At 45.9% G+C, this 18,899-nt stretch overlaps 1 protein-coding gene across 2 annotated transcripts in view; it reads left to right on the top strand.

Annotated features, from left to right (window-relative positions):
• BRF1 (BRF1 general transcription factor IIIB subunit) overlaps positions 1–18,899 on the top strand; it is a 196,703-nt gene that overhangs the window by 116,073 nt on the left and 61,731 nt on the right. The gene's annotated exons all lie outside the window — the stretch shown is intronic.

Here is an 18,899-nt window from a genome sequence, read left to right as displayed (position 1 = left end):
GTTTGGTAAAATGTGGGAGGATTCCATTATATATTGATAATTAGTAGTCTCATTGAGTATACTAGTGAAGGTTTTTTCTTCTCCAAGGAATGATATTCTTGCACTTAATTTTTAAGTCACAGTGGAAGAGGCTAACGCTCTTTATGCCACAGCTAAGGTTTTACTGAGATTTTATGCAAAGTAGGGCGAAAAAGCCTTGCAATCTGTATTTTGCTTTGCTAAACGTTGTGCAGTAAATCTTTAGAGGGCAATTGGGTTTCCCCATGTAATTTCAAACGTAAGACATTTGTTAGCTTTTATAGCAGCAATATTTTTAATTCCTCCCATGTTGCACTGTTGCCTTAAACTCCATTGGTTGCTCTAGTTAACTATATAGACACCTGAAGGCAGGCAGCCCTGTTTCGGGAAGCTTGTAATGTTTGCTTTTATTTTTTGTATTTTTGTTCGTAGCTGCCCAGAGTGGATGAGGCAACCCAGTCAGATCGGTGGGGTATAAGAAATAAAATTATTATTAGCAGTATTGTTATTATTAGCTCTCCCAGTGTTCAGTTTTGACTTCATACATTTGCCCATGTTTATACTCTCTCTCTTAAACCCACCCCTGTATCTATGGGTGGAAAGGTATTGGTGGTTGACATACTGGTCCAAGTAAATAAGATATAATTAGGCAATTAATGAAGCCAACTTATTCTTAAGGACAGAAATTGACAGCCTTACATTGAGCCTCTCCATATCAATTTTAAAAAATGACATGAAGCTCCCCCAAGCATTATTATGGGCTTAGCCAAATGAATCCAAATATATTAGTCTCAACATATAAACTGCAGCCTAGTGCTTTAAGGTGAGTACATATTTTCCCCTGCTATCAGATTGTTCAGTTTTGTGCATACAGAAAGCAGGTACTACTCGCCAAAAGCACTGCAGGTATGGGGGGAAAGCAGCCTATCTTGAAAGAGTCCATACACAAATCAGGACTGCTCTCCTCCCCCCAATACACATGCACAGTGACTGTTAAAATGCCTGGGAAGAGAAGAAATATAGGCAACAACTGCTTGAGGCATTGTGCCAAACCTGGAAGTGCCCCAAAAACCTAACTAAAAGGGGGGGGGAACGAGGCAGGGTGGCCTTATGTGGGCCCCGCCCACCTGTATGTGGGTCTGCAATGAAACCCCTGCACAAATCGGTCACTATGTCAATCCCGGCTCCCTTCATTCCTCCTCCGGTTACCCTTCTATGGCACCATCTTGGGTTGCTGGAGCCAGAGAGCAAAAAGAGATCTGGAACTGACATGCCCTAAACTCAAGAGTTCCCTGCTCAGGTTGACTGGAATTGGGTAGTCGATGTTATGCCTACAGCCCAAAGTATCAGGAAAGTACCGAAAGGAAAGGGTCTTTCTAACACACGAAGAGTTGGATCAGACCAGTTGGTGGACCATCTAGTCCACCACCTTGTTCTCACAGTGACCAATCAGATGCTCATGGGAAGACCGCAAGCACAACCCGAGCACAACATCTCTGTCTCTGTCCATGTGCAATTCCCAGAAACTGGTATGCAGGGCATACTGTCTCTAGCAGTAGAGGTAGAACATTGTCATTAGGACTGGTAGCTTTCTCCTCCATGAATTAATCTAATTTGTCTGTGTCCAGGACTGCTCAGTGTGGGGTGGGGCCTTACCCCACTGCTCTATTCCATCAATTTTTGTGCTCTTAATGCTGCTAGGCTGCATCAGCATTTGATTTCATTGAGGGAAGTGCAGATGGAAGGAACTGTTAACATGTTTTTATCAGGTGCTTCTTGGGACAACACAAATTATGTAACCTATTAGTTTGGGCAAGGTAAGCGAAATTTATAAATTCAACATGCCATCCCCATTACCTGTTGTTGTTTTTTTTGCCATTTTAGCCCAAGCCATAATTGAAATGCAGAAAGCTAGCACTTCACTAGCACCAAATTGCTAATTTCTCATGCTAGTTAGTTTATTCTCTCTGCAGCTGTCCCTGCTGCTTCTCTCCCCCCCCCCTTCTTTCCACCACATTAAAGTTGCTTGTCTATTTCGGTCTCATGCTCGCCTCATAAAGCAGAATGTACTCTTGAAACGATTCTCCTTAAATGAATAGCCTCGATCATCCAGAATCTACCTATTGGCATTTTAAAATGAGAACCTCTTCTTTAAAAAAACCACCAAAAAACAAAATCAAACATAAAGAGAAACCTTACAAGGGAAGGCATTTGGGTAAATGTGGCTCAGTTAGCATAGCTGTTAGGAGAGAAATTGTGCATTAAAATACAGATGTAGTTTTCTGTTGTATTTTGGAGTCTGCGGCTGTTGACCTAGCTAGGCAGTTGCCGCAGACTTATGGCATGTGCACCCCAGAGCTTTTCTCTCTCGCTCTTTGTCAAACGTGGCTCTTGTGGAGTTCAGGATGGAAAAAAGACACGGGGAGGAAGCCACAAACATCCTGAAAGCTTCCAGATTAATCTTGCTTGCTAGCCTGAGCAGCGAGGATTTCTAGCTGATCTGGAGGCCTTTATAGTAATCAGGAAGTATCAGCCAACCTGTTCTGACCTGTTGATGTAAAGAGGAGGCTCTCTTGGCTGGTTTCCTCACCATTCTTTCCTTTTGGAAAGAAAGGTCTGTATAGTAAAAGCTATGGTTTTCCCAGTAGTGATGTATGGAAGTGAGAGCTGGACCATAAAGAAGACTGATCGCCAAAGAATTGGTGCTTTTGAATTATGGTGCTGGAGGAGACTCTTGAGAGTCCCTTGGACTGCAAGAAGATCCAACCTATCCATTCTTAAGGAAATCAGCCCTGAGCGCTCACTGGAAGGACAGATCGTGAAGCTGAGGCTCCAATACTTTGGCCACCTTATGAGAAGAGAAGACTCCCTGGAAAAGACCCTGATGCTGGGAAAGATGGAGGGCACAAGGAGAAGGGGACAACAGAGGACAAGATGGTTGGACAGTGTTCTCGAAGCTACCAGCATGAGTTTGACCAAACTGCGGGAGGCAGTGGAAGAGAGAAGTGCCTGGCATGCTCTGGTCCATGGGGTCACGAAGAATCGGACACGACTATACGACTAAACAACAACAGAACTATGGGGTGATTTCAATACTGAATCTCCACTTAACATTCCCCCTTTCATAGAATCGTAGAGTTGGAAAGGACCCACTGGTCATCTAGTCCAACCCCCTGCATTTCGGGAATCACTGCTGAAGCATCCATGAAAGATGGCCATCCAACCTCTGCTTAAAAACCTCCAAGGAAGGTTAGTCCACAACTTCCCGAGGGAGACTGTTCCACTGTCAAAACATAGGTTCAAGAATTCTTACAGGCTTCCAGCGTGATACTTTCACCCAGCTGACATGCTTGGTTGCTTTTCAAAACTGGGTTGGCCATATGCTTCTGGCATTCAACGTATCCATTCCACCAGGTCTCCGATCCTCTTACAAGAATGCTGGGTGTCTGTGTCTATGTGCGGTTTGCCACAAGAACGGTACTTGGTGGATTGTGTCCCCGACCATGTGTACCCTGCACTCATGCTTCCTTGTAGTACTGCCAAACCACTAACTACGTAAGCAGTCCAGAAATTTTTTTACTCCATTTCTAGGCACTGACTGATAAGATCAGTTTCATCTTGATATGTTTAGATTGCAAATATGTGCTGCAAATGGCCACAGCGACCTTAGCACTTCTCTTATTACAAGGCAAGTTTCCTTCCGGTTAAAATACAAAAAAATATATGGCAGAACTTAAGAGGGCAACCTACTGATTTAGTAACAAAAGGAAAGGGCATATTGGGGCATTTTCAGAATCATGATGCCATAAGGGCAATAATTTCCACAGTGAAATAATCCAGAGGAAGGTGAAGCTAGCAAAAAGCCCAGGTTCTGCGCAAGAAGTCAAGCTTTGTTTCAAACGAATCAGGAAGAATGCCACATTCTCTTATATCCTGTTTTAAAAACTGTGATCACACAAATAAATAAGAGAGGGCTTCTGCACAGTTACCATGAATGAATTCAGATTGTCGGGAGCGGGGAGGGGGAAATATTAATTTACAACTCTGTCCTCCACGTAATAACTGTGGTAAAAGTTTGTTGCTGAGTTAATGGAAGTAACAGCACTCCTTCACACATTCTGCTGGGGAAATCTCGCTTCTCTGGAGTGCTACACAGCTGTAATGCTCACCAAGTTTCAAAACTGCTTATTTATTCTTGAATTATTATTTTTCACTACCGTTTGTACCCGGCCTTTTTGGCAGCCTGCTGTGCAGCTGTGGCTAAGCAACTGTGCTTTGGGAACTCTTCCTCTGAGGAGAGATAGCGTAACCCAGTGATTAGTGTGTTGGACACAGATTAGAGAGTCCTAAATTCTAGTAAGACCTTTACCTAAACCAGGCATCCCCAACCCTCCAGATGGTTTGGCCTACAACTCCCATGATCCCTAGCTAACAGGACCAGTGGTCAGGGATGATGGGAATTGTAGTCCAAAACATCTGGAGGGCTGAAGGTTGGGGATGCTTGACTAAACAGAGTGTTGCTTCTCCGAAATATTTCACAGACCAAAGCAGCAACACTCATCTACCAGCTTCAGTATTCCCATCTCGTTTCCTTTTGACTGAGCAAAGCCTCCCACCCACAAGAACTGCACTCGATTCTGTTTCATCCCAACCCGCTGCACCCCACCTTCTATGACACCTGAACTGATAAATTAAGTGGGGCGGGGTAAAAGGCAACAGGAAACGGCCCATCCCAGCAGTTTCATGTCGATGTTAAATAGCTCAGAGGACAAAATGCCCCACAAAACTTGGCGCAGCACAGTTGCCACGAAGAAGAGCAAACGTACACAACTTCCACCTTTCTCAGTGAAGAGGGATTATTTGTCCCTTTACAACACAACCTGTTAGGGCGGCAGAAGGGTGGATTTATGGGAGCCAAACACAAGCATGCGATTGTATGCGTTTGGCGCGAGTGTCGTGGAGCTGCTCCCCATTCCGCCCCCTCTGTCAGTGGTGAAATCTGCTTCTGCCGTCGCAGCCGTGCCCTTCGGTTATGTGGGGCAAAGTCTCAGCGTCTGAGAAATATTTCCAGAATTAAACCTTTCCTTGTGCAGAGATTCTGAGCTGTGTTTTTGTGGCCTCACAAATAGATCCTTGTAATGCTTTTATGAGTTTGGCAATCGCAGGCTGTTTTATTTTTGGCTCAGCTGCGTTCCCTCCCCCTCTCCCTTCCTGCCCAAGCCTGGTCCGGCTGTACTGGCTACCTGTCAAGTTTTGGTTTGCTTGTAAGATGCTTGTGCATTGACTTATAAAGCCTTTTTGGAACAAAGGCCAACTTCTCCTCCGAGTCATTAATTTCCCGGCTCTCTTTGCCAGCAGAGGTCAGTTGACTCGGTCCTGCTTTATTTCGTCTGTGCCTAAATGCATCACTGTCGGACTCGGTTTTTTGTGACAGCTTTTGGTTAGTCTATCCTTTGCAGCGACTTTTGAGGCCCACCTCGCTTGGCCCGTCTGAATACACTGGCGCTCGTATGCTGGGGGTCTGCATGTTACAAAGGCTTAGTGTTTACGCTGAAAGGAAATATTTCCTTCCAATAAGCTATCTAGCAACCTGGGAAGTCATGGATATATAGCATTTCTAAGCTTTTAAAAACAAGTACAGCATGTCCTTGTTTCACTACTGAGCCCTCAGTTGTTCTTAGGAAAATAATTGGAAATGCTCCTTCTGTACCACTTTTATTTCTGTCTGTCTTGCACAGTTGAGCCACTGAGCAGGCTTTGACATGTGGGAGACCCCTGTAAGGAACAGGAAGTCCTCTTTGTCTCCTTTTCACACCTCTACCTGTGTACCTTCTGCCACACAGCCCATTCCCTGTCCTTTAGCATCCCTCTGCTTCTCCCAGGGAGTCATGTGTCCAAAATATATGGAAGGTCAGTAAAGTTTTTCCCAGTTTGAGATTCTATTTGCTTTTGTTGCCGGAAGCCTATTTTGTTCTGTGTTTTGTTTGTCTCATTATGGCCCTCACATTTTTTTGATGCTCCTTCCTTCCTTCCTTCCTTCCTTCCTTCCTTCCTTCCTTCCTTCCTTCTAAACGTTTTTGTTGCTATCAGTGATAGCGGCGGCAGCAGAGTCAACATCAATGGCCATCCTTTGCTTTTCTCAGTGCAGCATCGTTTCGGAGCTTTTTGTGGGGAGAAATGGTTGCCACCTTTAAAAAATGCCCCAAAGGACCTCTCCAAACGGAGTGAATGGGTGGTAAAATGGCAAACACTGTTGAACGGAAGCAAGTGTTGAGTGATGCCTGTTAGGGCAAAAGTAATCTTAATTTCACATTTATGCTGATGGGGTCTGAACTGGTGGCGACTGACCAGGACAGCTCAATATCCAGCAGGCTTTTCTTAATGCCTTGTCTATAGCACTTGTCTACTACAACTCTCCCCATGCTTCTCCCCCCCGAGGGTTCAAGAAAGAGCACGTCCACTCTTGCAAACGTGCACCTGGAACCTGGAGAGCAATTGGTAGGGGCGGGGGGTGGGCAGGTTCAAATGGGGATCTGGCTACAAATACTAATGATTGATTGATTGATTCAAGAGAAAAGCCAAGTAAGAAGTAAGTTAGAAGCAAGATGCAAGTTAGAAGACATGAAAGTATCTACAGTGGTTTGTGTAGTTAAATCTTTCTGATTTGTTTCCATGGTAGAATTGTACCAATTGGCTGCTTAGGTTGCCAGTAGTGTGCCCATGGGGACACTCTTTATTTTAATAATTGCATGTGTGCGGTGGTGGTGGGGACTTTCTAGTTCTCTCATACACATGCAGAGACACACACACTTTTCAAGATAAAATGGGTACATGACAGAAGATATAATAGCTGGGCTGAATCTCATTTTCTCTTTTACTATTTGGTGAGTCATAGGGTTTTTTTGACCTTCAGCTTGCCTTTTAAAAGTGGTGCTAAGGAGGTGCCTAGTGGTCACCAACCTTTTTTCAGCCGTGGGCTGGTCCACCGTTCCTCAGACCTTGTGGGGGGACTGGGCTATATTTTTTGGGGGGGGAATGGACGAATTGCTATGCCCCACAAATAACCCAGAGATGCATTTTAAATAAAAGCACACATTCTGCTCATGTAAAAACACTCTGATTCCTGGGCCATACGCGGGCTGGATTGAGAAGGCAATTGGGCCACATCTGGCCCCCGGGCCTTAGCTTGCCTACCCCTGGCCTAGTGCATAAAGCCTGATCTGAGTATATAATTATGTTTTCTGGCAAGAAAGATCTTAAATAGAGTAAAAATGAAATTAGCCACAGGCCATGTCTTGCTCTATAATGTTAAAGGTTTCATTAGCTTTTCCAAACTCCTGGGACTATGAAACAGGTGTGTTAATAAATGGCAGGTAGGCTAAGCAGCTTCTGTTTGACTTGCCGCATGTAGAGCCAGCTTCTGTCCAGCCCTGCGTAAATGGACAGTTTTAAGAAGCCAGCATGCTTTCTCTAGCCTTAAAAGCCTAGACTGATAAGAGATAATCTCCTCTCTTCTATCTACAATACTGCTTTTAATGTTGATTCTTGATTTTTATCTTATCCCTCTGCTATTTCCTTGTTGCATTTATGATTTTATTTGCATTGTTCATTGTGCCCCACTTTTGGAATTAATATGATTTGAAAAGTGAGCTAAAAATAGCCTAAATGCATAACAAATGTTGTCAATGTACTGGCATTTGCATGTATGGCATTATCTTCCTACTGAGGCTAGCTAGAACCCAAGCCTGAGCATCTTTCAGAAGTGATGCAATATTTTAAACTGAGCTTGCTCATTCTGGATATCCAATGTCAAGGGGATGGCTATTGTGCTTTTAGTGTTTCACTGGTATTTTTTGGAGCAAACACATCCTGTTCTGTCATAGACATGCTTTGCTCACAAAAAGCCTATGCCTCATTCCCTGGTATATTCGGTTAAAAGGATCTCAGGTAGCAGAAAGAACTCTGCTTGTGGCCTTGGAGACCTGCTGATAGTTAGAATAAACCAGCATCTTATAACCTGGCGTTCTTCTGATGTTTTGGACTACAATCCCTATAAACCTTACCTTAATGAAGAGCTCACTTGGAAAAACAACATAACTCAGGTGGTTAGGAAGGCCCAACAGAGACTCCATTTTCTCAGGGTCTTGTGAAAGAACAATGTTAAACAACAATTGATGACCTCCTTCTACCAGTCCACAATAGAAAGTGTCCTCTCATATTGTTATCACAGTGTGGTACGTTGGCTTGACAGCCATGAACTGAAAGTCTTTACAGAGGGTGGTGAACACAGCACATGATACCATGGGCTGTCCCCTGAGCCTGCTAGATGACATCGCAAGGGATCGTTGCCTTAGGAGAGTGAGAAAAATTCTCAGAAAAATTCTCTCCCAGGCATCCTCCCCTAGCGTCCCTTATCTCTCTTCTGATCCCACCGATCAGCTGTTTCCTTTCAACACTCTCTTCCCTCTTATTTGCCTTAGTGTCTTTTCCTTAGCTGGAGCAGTTTTTTGCTCCTCCTTTTCTTCTAATTTCTCTCCTTATTGCTTTAGTCTTCCTGTTTTCCCCCTTTGCAAGTTTGCTGTCTTTACCTCCCCGCTCCCAGGCAGCCTCCTTTATCTCTAGCATCCCTTATCTCTCTCCCCGATCTGCAAACGATCAGCGGCTTTGTTTCAACACCTACTTCCCTCTTTCAAAAAAACCAAACCAAACCAAAATATGATTTGCTTTTTGCCCCTGGGCAATTTGGCTCCAGGGACCATGCATTCGCTCCATAAGACGCGCAGACATTCCCCCTTACTTTTTAGGAAGAAAAAAGTGCGTCTTATGGAGCGAAAAATACGGTAACTGCCACACTATTTGTGCTCCACATTAGTGAATCTGAATTTCCAATTTTGCCTCTGGATTCACCTATAGGCCTTTGGCCCCTGGAAGGTTTCCCAGCAGGGAAAGTGGCCCTTGGGCTGCATAAAGGCTCGACACCCAGCAGAAACACAGTCTTCCCAGATCAGTCAGAGTTGCTAAAGCATGCTGGTGTGCTCTGGTCCATGGGGTCACAAAGAGTCGGACACGACTAAATGAGTAAACAACAACAAAGCAGGCTGGGCCCTTTAAAATGGAAGGGCTCCTCTCACAGAAGGCAGAGCTAGCTACTGACCTGGAGCTGAAGCTCCTGTTTAAGGCTCAGCCTGAGGACTACTGCTCTACTGCTGCTGAAACAACATATGAACTCCACTCTTATGAGACCTTCAGCCTGAGCCCTGCAAGGAGCTGTCCAAAGTACCACTGCAAAGTCTTGCATTGCCTCATTACTGCTGAGGCCATAATTTAAAACAGGACATCAAACAGAAATAAAACACATGCTTTGGGCTTCACTGGGGTATTTAGGCGGCGGCGGCGGCAGCAGCAGCAGCAAGTAAGTTTGAACAGCTTTGCAAAAGTTCCAGTGTTGCAGCTTTAGGGCTTATATTGTTAAAGGCCAGAACAGATGTGATGTTTAATTCATAATGGCATTTGTCACGTTTGTTTTTCCCCTTTAAACAGCAGCCGTGGGGCGGGGGGTGAGGGTCCTTAACTGGGACCTTGGGGTTTAACTCTTTCCCCCAAGCCTCTGCAACAACAAAATTGCTCCCTAAGGTGTTGTTAGCCCCAGAAAGGAAGCTACCACGGACTTACAATACATGTTTGATTTTAACAACAGAAGTTGGGCTCTGTTATATGTAAGATACTTCACAGAACTGGCATTTATTTTCTTTTTTTAAAACATGGTAAGCAGAAAACGTTTTGTTGTATAAATTTTTGTTTTGGGTGGTTTGATTTCCAGCTCCACAATTAGAGCCTGGAATTGCAGGAGCACAAACCTACAAACGAAAGCGCCGTCCACAACATCTGGAAGAGATGGTGTGGCCATAAGTGAGCTCATATGCTTGCCTGAAAGCCCAGCCAAGTGAAGGCCCCCATACCGCCATTATGGGTCGCAGGCCCCTTTTTGTACCGCAGCATGACCAAGCCTAAAAGCCACATTGACTGCAGAAGCCACCATGGAAGGTGTCAAATGCTGAATCAGCCATTTCTCTTTTCTCCCTGGCTTCTGTGGGAAGCCTTGACGGCAAAATCTGGCAGCAGAAAGAAACTGACGGGGATTCTTGGGAGACCAGAATAGGACTGGAGTTGGGGAAATGCCTCAAAATCTAATTCCTTCACACTTCCTTGCTAGCAATCTCCTTCTGTGCATCTTGTTGACATTTTCGCTGCCTTCTTCCTCAGGGTGTGCTGTGTAACCTAATCCCTTTGGCAAGGTCAGATGGTTTGTAATCCAGTTAACACAATTCATGTTTTTAAACCCTCCTCCTTTGTTTTAAACCCCACATGGTGGAGTGGGAGAGAGAGAGAGCCTGGGCATGTCTCATCATCTCTTTAATTCCTCCCATCATCCCTACCTGTTTTCAGCCAAGCCTGAAAAATTGTTCTGTGTAACTTGAAACCTTGCTTTCAACATTTGGAGTGATACTTTTATCAGGACAGCTGTCACCTCATATACTCCATGTTATTCATTCAGTGGGACCTGCATACCTAGAAAAGTCTCCCATCAGGAAATGTGATTCGCTGGTGTGATGGTGTCCCAGTTTTGCTAGAGCAGCTTTCCCCACCCAAGTACCCTCCTACCATCTTAGACTACAACTCCCATCAGTTCCAGCCAGCCTGACCATGGACTTCTAGTCCAAACATCTGGAGGGCACCTGGTTTAGGAAGACTGGGCTGGAGTGTGACAAAGAGAGGCAGCTCAAAGATTGGTGCTACATCCTATCCTATCATTATGCCTGTGGGCAAATGGTTTCAGTTATAGATCCCTGGTAGGCAGAACTTACAGGTAGATATGTGCAGCTGTTGGAGAAATAATCGCTTGTGGGAGCAATCATAATTTAAAAATCAAGGAGGGAGGGGAGTGTAACTCCTTCTCTACTCCAAATCATAACCACTTGTGGCTCCACACACATACACACGGAGAAAGAGAGAAAGAGACATAATGGAAGACATATTTGCCCCTATTATGAATATCTAGAACAATGCTTCCCAAAGTTGAGTCTCCAGCTCTTTTTGGACTACAAAAACAGCTGGAAACCCAAATTTGGGAAACATTGATCTAGAACTATGTTTAATGTCTAGTTTCGTCATCTGCCCAGTGCTAGGGATATTTCTGTTGGTACAACAGAGTTCCCAGGTACAGACATTTCCCACACTGCATATGGATGTATGGAAAGCTTTTAATGTTTGATGTTTCCATGTGTTCCTTTATACTTTGTTGGAAGCTGCCCAAAGTAGTTGGGGCAACCCAGTCAGATGGGCAGAGTACAAGAAAATAACATTCTTATTATTTCACTGGTAGGGTAGAAAATAAGGTGTTTGCTCCACAGACACCATTGGGGTTGATGTTAAATTCATTTTCTGCCTCTGGTGACCCCTCCCTCCTGTCACTGAGGGTCAAGCTTGCTGCTATATGCATATCGCCATCCCGTCCTCTGCATGTGAGGAATCCATGCTATTTCTTGAATAGCAAGAGAAGGGTAGTGACCTTCAGGAATTCCTCATCTGCATATGAAGAATCCATTCTGTTTCTTAAAGTGCAACGGAATGTTGGCAGTTAATTTTATAGACCGATAGTGGTTTGAGAATGGACAAGGGTGGTGAGGCAAATAGCTGTTCATCGTGCATTTGGTTTACGTTAGTGTTTGTGGCTTAGATCTCATGTTTGGTTTATGTCTTGGCATGAAAGTGCTTATTTATGAATAGCCCAATTGATTTTCCAAGGTTAAAATCCATAGTTTGGATCATGCAGTGGAAATCTACAACATTTCTGTTTCATTTGCAAACCCAATAATTATTGTTGCATTGAAGTTCTTGACATCTATGCTAAAGCGTTTTAAAAAATTAACCACCATGGAACCATACAGCACAAATCGTTTTTGTTTTATAGCATAGTACATATTTAATAGCCTGGTTCAGTAAAATTGAAGTGTTCTTAACTGTACAGGCTTCAGAGGATTCCCTGCAATCCACTTAGTGGCTGGCTATAAGGAAATCCTCTTATTTGGACATAGTTTTGTCCTTCTGTCAGAGAAATAAGAAACGTCCTTAAGGCTGTGATGTCATCAGCGCCTCTTTCAAATTATAATCTCAAATCAATGCATTCTTTTAAAGCTAAAAACAAAAAAGTCACGACTTCTTTCACTGCAAGTGTTGTTGTTGTTGTTGTTTAGTCGTTTAGTCATGTCCGACTCTTCGTGACCCCATGGACCAGAGCACGCCAGGCACCCCTGTTTTCCACTGCCTCCCGCAGCTTGGTCAGACTCATGTTTGTCCCTTCAAGTAGCCACTGCAAGTAGCAGTATGCAATACTTAAGATGTAGGGCTCAGTCCAGCCCTTTTAAGCTTTCAGTGGGAGAGTTTTAAGCACACACACTCCGCCGGAATCAGTGGGGCTTAAATGGGCTTAACTTTGGCTGTGTCTTGCCTGTGGTCTGTGTCTGCCCCAGCACATCTCTCTTTAAATCTTTTGCAGCTGGTCACATGCTTATGAGGCTTGCATCAGGAACTCTTGTGCTCTTTGCAAATACGTTTTGTGCCAAGGTAACCCCAGATTCTGCACAAGAAGAAAGAGCTGGATTTTGCAACCTTCCCCATGCCCCTGCTTTGCTGGTCTCCTCTGCCAGCACATAACAAGGAAGATGAGGAGATTGCCTGAAGACTCTGGGTTGAGCTTTCATTTCCAGGTGGAGCTGAGCGTTTAGCCTTGTCAGGTGAAGGAGGCCCAAAAGGAGTGAGAGAGGGTCATCTTCTGCTGCTGTTTCCATCAGAAAATGGGAGATCGCATTAGAGGCCACTGTGATACTTACTGCACAGGCCTCTGGGACAATTTTCCATTTCACAGTAGGAAAGGTTAGCTATGGAGGATGACATTCTTGTGTGCGGTCAGACAATGTTCCTATAAGGCAATGAATGATTGCCCTAGAGACTCATCACAAGGGCCTCTGGAATGGTCTTGTACCCCACACCTTCAATGCAAGCTGGCATTCCCAGCGTAGCTTCCTATAGGACTGGTGTATGGCAAGCAGTTCTCCTGTTGGGAAATTAGATGTGTCTCCGCATCTTCCTACGGTGTCAATGTGCCCTCTGCAGAAAGGAAAACTTTGGCAGGTGCCCAGCCATGCCGCATATGATTAAGAGCTGTAAAACTGCTAGAAATCCATTTTTTAAAGGGCAGACAATATAAAACCACAGAATCAATAGTGTTATCAAGTCCTAGTCTGGTGATAAAAAGCCAGTGAACTAATTCCCAGAGAAAACAGGTTTTCAGGATGTACTCCCTCCCAGAGGTCATTCCAGAGCTTTGGTGCTGCTCCTTAGAAACCCTTGCTTTTTCCTACTATTTTCTAATTTCTCTAGAAGGAGGGCTTCTGAGCAGAGCTTTAGATGAAGATCTGAATGGTCAACAGACAGGTAGAAATGTAGTTGTTCCAAACATAGTTTTACAAAGCCCAATCCAAAAGCAACAGGTATGTGAAACTGCCCTTGCACTGAACTACACAACTGATCAATCTAAGGCAATGTTATTGATCCCTGACTGTTACTAGCTCTCGAAGGTCTTTGGTGGAGGTCTTTCCTTGCCCTCCTCCTATCTGAAATTCTGACCACAGATACGAAGGGTTGAACCTAGCACTTTTTATAAGCAAAGCATATGCTCCTGCGCTGAGCACCCCTCCCCTTCTTTTGCAACCCATGTGCTTATCTTCAGAAGGCCTGGGGCAGGGGGAGGGGGAGGTGGCGGCTGCAAAGGGCATGACAGGCGCTTTTAAGTTTCAGGACTGTAATTGACTTGGAGACTTGGTCGAAAGCCGCAGAAGGTGCTAGTTATGCTGGAGAGATTAGAATGGGCAGGGAAGGTGGTGGTGGGTGCACTTGTTGCTCCTTGCCCTTGTTTAACCATAAAGGCGCTCTCTGATCTGCTTACAGAATTAATAGCCTAAAGCGTTACCTCCTTTAAAAATCCAGAAGCCTGTTTTTTACCTGTACCCTGCAGGCTTTGACTTCCTCTGGAAGGAAAAGAAGAAGAAAGTCGAAACTTGCAAGGAACCACATCAAAACCATTCAGACCTGCTGTTTTAAGATCGCGGGCCAAAGGGTGGTCACATCTGTGTTTATGGAATACGGCGTTTCAGACATTTTTATTAAATATGAGAATATTGTTCAGAAACTCTTTGGAAAAGTTGAGCCGAAAGGGGGTGAGCCCCCCCCCCCGGCTGACAAAGAGCCAAGAGTCAGGAGCTCCTTTTTCTCTCTCTCTGCCTCTGGAGCAAGCTGTTTAATGGACAACAGATGGTCATGCTCAGCAGTTAGGGCAGTTCAGCTGGTTTCAGCAATGATTGCAGCGGAGTTTGCTGTGGTACATCAGAACAGCTGTTTTTCCTTTCTCAAATTTGAGCATTACAGTGGATGTTTATTTTATAACAAAACAGTTTTGTTTAGAGGGGACATAAAACCTGGTAGCTTGGATGCCCCGCGCGTTCTCAGCAAATCTTTGCACGTAATGAATGCCTGTCAGACAGTCTGAAGAGTGGCTATTTGCAAGCAGGACCAGGAGCCATCAATTACTCCCTATACATCTTCTCTCCGACATAAGTCATGCTTATTTCGGATCACTTCCTCTTAGATCCTTTTCCTGCAATTTGGCAGTTGGCAAATGACTTCTCTCTGACTGCCACTGATGGAGGAAACAACTGGCACCAAATTCCAAAATTAGTTTAAAATTAAAGTGTTGACATAAAAACTGTTCCACAGTGCATGGAAATGGCCTAATTTTCAAACTGGCATATTAAGGATTTGTGTGCGTTTCAGGCACTTTCCCCTTTTCTGTTCTACAAAACGCTAAGAATAAATTTGGGAGGATTAGAGTAGGAAAATATACCCCAAAGCTCAAACCGGTTAAATTAACTTTTTTGTGTGTGGGGAGCGGGGATGAAGAAATGTAAATGACCCAAAAAACTGAATTTAGTGCTGCAGAAAGCATTCCCTAATCAGCATATGGTTTGCCTATTAATTTTTGAATAATGACTTTAAACAAGAGTAGGCAGAAGGTTGCTAGTGGCCCCACTGGTAGACCACCCTCTTCTGCCTGCTGGTTGCTGTGATTCCTGCATAGTATGTCAGATTAGGGGGACCTCGAACTGGTTCAATAAAGCACTTCTTTTGTCCTTAAGTGAGAATTTATACTTAGGTAACTCTTGTATGAGTGAGCCCCACCATTCACTTTAGCAGAGGAGGCATCTTAGTGCACACACAGCCTCTCCCACACTTGAACTAATGGGTCTGATGAACTGTACCCACGGGTACTAAAGGAGCATGCAGATGTAATCTCAGAGCCTCTCTCTGTAACCTTCGAGAATTCTTGGAGAAAAAGTGGACTGGAAGCAGGCAGTTTTTGTCCCCATCTTTAAAAAGTGGGGGAAAGAAGAAGACGACTTGGGTAGCTACTGATTGGTGAAAACTCTGATCCTAAACCTCCACAGCCTTGCGACTATACTCATTCATGAGAAAGTATTTGGGACTAAACCCCCAGGAGCAATCCGTACCTGCTGTCATGCAGGACATTTTCAGGAGAATAAAAGGCTAAGGAGTAAATCCTATACAAATCCAGAGTGCAGTCCCTAAGGCAGTTGAATGGCACCTTGTACACCTCCTTCTGGCAACTCCTGCAGCCAAGCTGGTGCCAAACGTATTGCTCTGCTTTCCTTTGGACCACATCAGTGAATCCAAGGGGGAGGGAAGATTTGGGCAGCCCAGGACCTCCAAGCTGAAATGCAATTAAGAGAGAACTGTGTACGTCAGTGGAGGTACCATAGCTGGGAAGGAGCCAAAGCACAATGCTTTGTTTGCAGGATGTCCCAGGCTCAGTCCCTGGAATCTCTTAGTGTGCCTGAGACTCTGCAGCCACTGCTGGTCAGAATAGAAAGGACTGACTAAGATGGGCAATCTAACACGGTATAAGGCAGCATCCTGTATTTCTCTGAACAATTTGGAGGAAGTGTGGGATACAAATGCAATAAACAAATGATGGGATGTTGCTATTCATTAGGCAGGTTGTCTGTCTTAATCTTCAGGGGAAACTAGTCAGGGGAATTGTCCCACTCCTTCGCTTCCCTGCATTTCCAGTCAACTGCAGAAAAAGCATTGGGCAGAGGAATTCCTGCTCCTTAGCAGGATATTTTGGGTGAGCAATTCACCAAGCTGTTGCGTGCACATTGCAGAAAGCTAGCACTTGGTAAGTGGGTATCTGAGCTCACTCAAAGTTGGTAAAAAGAAATAAATCTATGGGACTAGCTCTGCCTTCTGGGTTACCGTATTTTTCGCCCCATAGGACGCACCGGCCCATAGGACGCATCAAGTTTTTTTGGGGGGGAAATAAAGGGAAAAAAATTTATTTCCCCCCCAGGCACTTGTGGTGCCGGCAGTGGGGAGAAGCGCTCTTCTCTCCGCAGCCCGCCTTCAGACCAGGTCCGGGGACAGCGGGAAGACGCGCTGCACCTCCCCGCTGTCCCCGGAGCTTGCGAGGCAGGCAGCGGGGAGAAGCGCTCTTCTCCCCGCCGCCCGCCTTCAGACCAGGTCCGGGGACAGCGGGGAGACGCACTGCGCCTCCCCACTGTCCCCGGAGCTTGCGGGGCTGGCGGCAGGGTCTCCCCGCCGTCAGCCTCCAAACCACTTCGGGAGACAGCGGGATGGCGGCGTTCCACCTCCCTCTGTCCCCCAACCTTGTGGGGCTGGCGCTGGGGCTCTCCCCTCTCACTCTCCAGGCTTCAGCAAAAGCCTGCATTCGCCCCATAGGACGCACACACGTTTCCCCTTCATTTTTGGAGGGGGAAAAGTGCGTCCTATAGAGCGAAAAATACGGTATATGGTCTCGGCGGCCACTCCCAGTCACCAGTCCAACTGCCGCATTCTGGATTAGATGTAGTTTCCGGGTCACCTTCAAAGGTAGCCTCACATAGAGCGCATTGCAGTAGTCCAAGCGGGAGATAACTAGAGCATGCACCACTCTGGCAAGACAGTCTGCGGGCAGGTAGTTCAATGCTTCTGAGAATTGGCAGCGTTGACAAGAGCTTATTATGCCTGCTTCACTTCCAGGATTGAGTGTTATGGGTCTGTGTTTCCCCCCTGTAGTTGTAGGTTTGAAAGGGGAATAGGGGTCTCCTAACACTTCTCAGCACCCTCGACAAACTACAGTTCCCAGGATGCTTTGCGGGAAGCCACGACTCTTTAAAGTGGGATGAGAGTGCTTTAAATTATAGTGCAGATTGGGCCTCAGTCAAGTGCTCCTTCTCAGCTGCTGTACTCCTACCTAGGTATATTACAACTGTGTCACACACATATGTATGTTCAGCAATACACAAAGCAGAGGCTGCGATTGGGCTGCATTCGCGCTAGTATTTGCCAGTCACATGAGGCAGGGCAGCAGCTGTTCAAATGTTGCATGTCCTTGACTTGGAGGAATTTTTAAAGTTCCTAATCTCTGATTCCATCACTTTGTATTTAATTGAGTGTTTGCCATTGAATCACTCATATTCGGAGGGAGCTAGACACCACCGTGGGAGCAGGGCTGGGGCGGGAGAGTGCTAGAGCTCTGTCTGGTCAAGTTGCATGGAATCAATTTCAATCCGTTACCCCTGAGGATGTGGACAGGCTGCTTGGACGCGTGAAACCAACCACCTGTCTCCTTGATCCTTGCCCATCCTGGCTAATAAAAGCAAGCCGGGAAGGGCTGGGCGATGGGCTCTGCGGGGTGGTGAATGCTTCCCTCTGTGAGGGAACATTCCCAGATCCGCTGAAAGAGGCGGTCATTAAACCGCTTCTTAAAAAACCATCTTTAGACCCGGCCAGTATGGCCAACTATCGCCCAGTCTCAAATCTTCCATTCTTGGGCAAGGTGATTGAGCGCGTGGTTGCTGAACAACTCCAGGCACGCCTGGAGGATGCGGACCATTTGGATCCCTTCCAATCAGGATTCAGGCCTCATCATGGGACTGAAACTGCCTTGGTCGCGCTGGTTGATGATCTCCGGCGAGCTAGGGACAAAGGTGAGAGTTGTTTCCTAGTTCTGCTGGATCTCTCAGCGGCCTTTGATACAATCGACCATAACATCCTTCTGGACCGTCTAGAGGGGCTGGGAGCTGGGGGCACTGTTATGCAGTGGTTTCGCTCCTTCCTCCTGGGCCGTGTTCAGAAAGTGGTGGTGGGGGATGAGTGCTCAGACCCCTGGGCCCTCACTTGTGGGGTGCCTCAGGGTTCCGTCCTCTCCCCCATGCTTTTTAACATCTATATGAAGCCACTGGGAGAGATCATCAGGGGGTTTGGACTGGGTGTCCATCAATATGCAGATGATACCCAGCTCTACCTCTCTTTCAAATCAGAACCAGTGAAGGCGGTGAAGGTCCTGTGTGAGTGCCTGGAGGCAGTTGGAGGATGGATGGCGGCTAATGGATTGAGGTTGAATCCTGACAAGACAGAAGTACTGTTTTTGGGGGACAGGGGGCGGGCTGGTGTGGAGGACTCCCTGGTCCTGAATAGGGTAACTGTGCCCCTGAAGGACCAGGTGCGCAGCCTGGGAGTCATTTTGGACTCACAGCTGTCCATGGAGGCGCAGGTCAATTCTGTGTCCAGGGCAGCTGTCTACCAACTCCACCTGGTACGCAGGCTGAGACCCTACCTGCCCGCGGACTGTCTCGCCAGAGTGGTGCATGCTCTGGTTATCTCCCGCTTGGACTACTGCAATGCGCTCTACGTGGGGCTACCTTTGAAGGTGACTCGGAAACTACAACTAATCCAGAATGCGGCAG

The sequence above is a fragment of the Podarcis filfolensis genome (genome assembly GCF_964270895.1).
Source record: "Podarcis filfolensis genome assembly, chromosome: 1".
In the NCBI taxonomy this organism is placed as follows: Eukaryota; Metazoa; Chordata; class Lepidosauria; order Squamata; family Lacertidae; genus Podarcis; species Podarcis filfolensis.
This window is presented reverse-complemented; position numbering and strand designations above follow the sequence as displayed.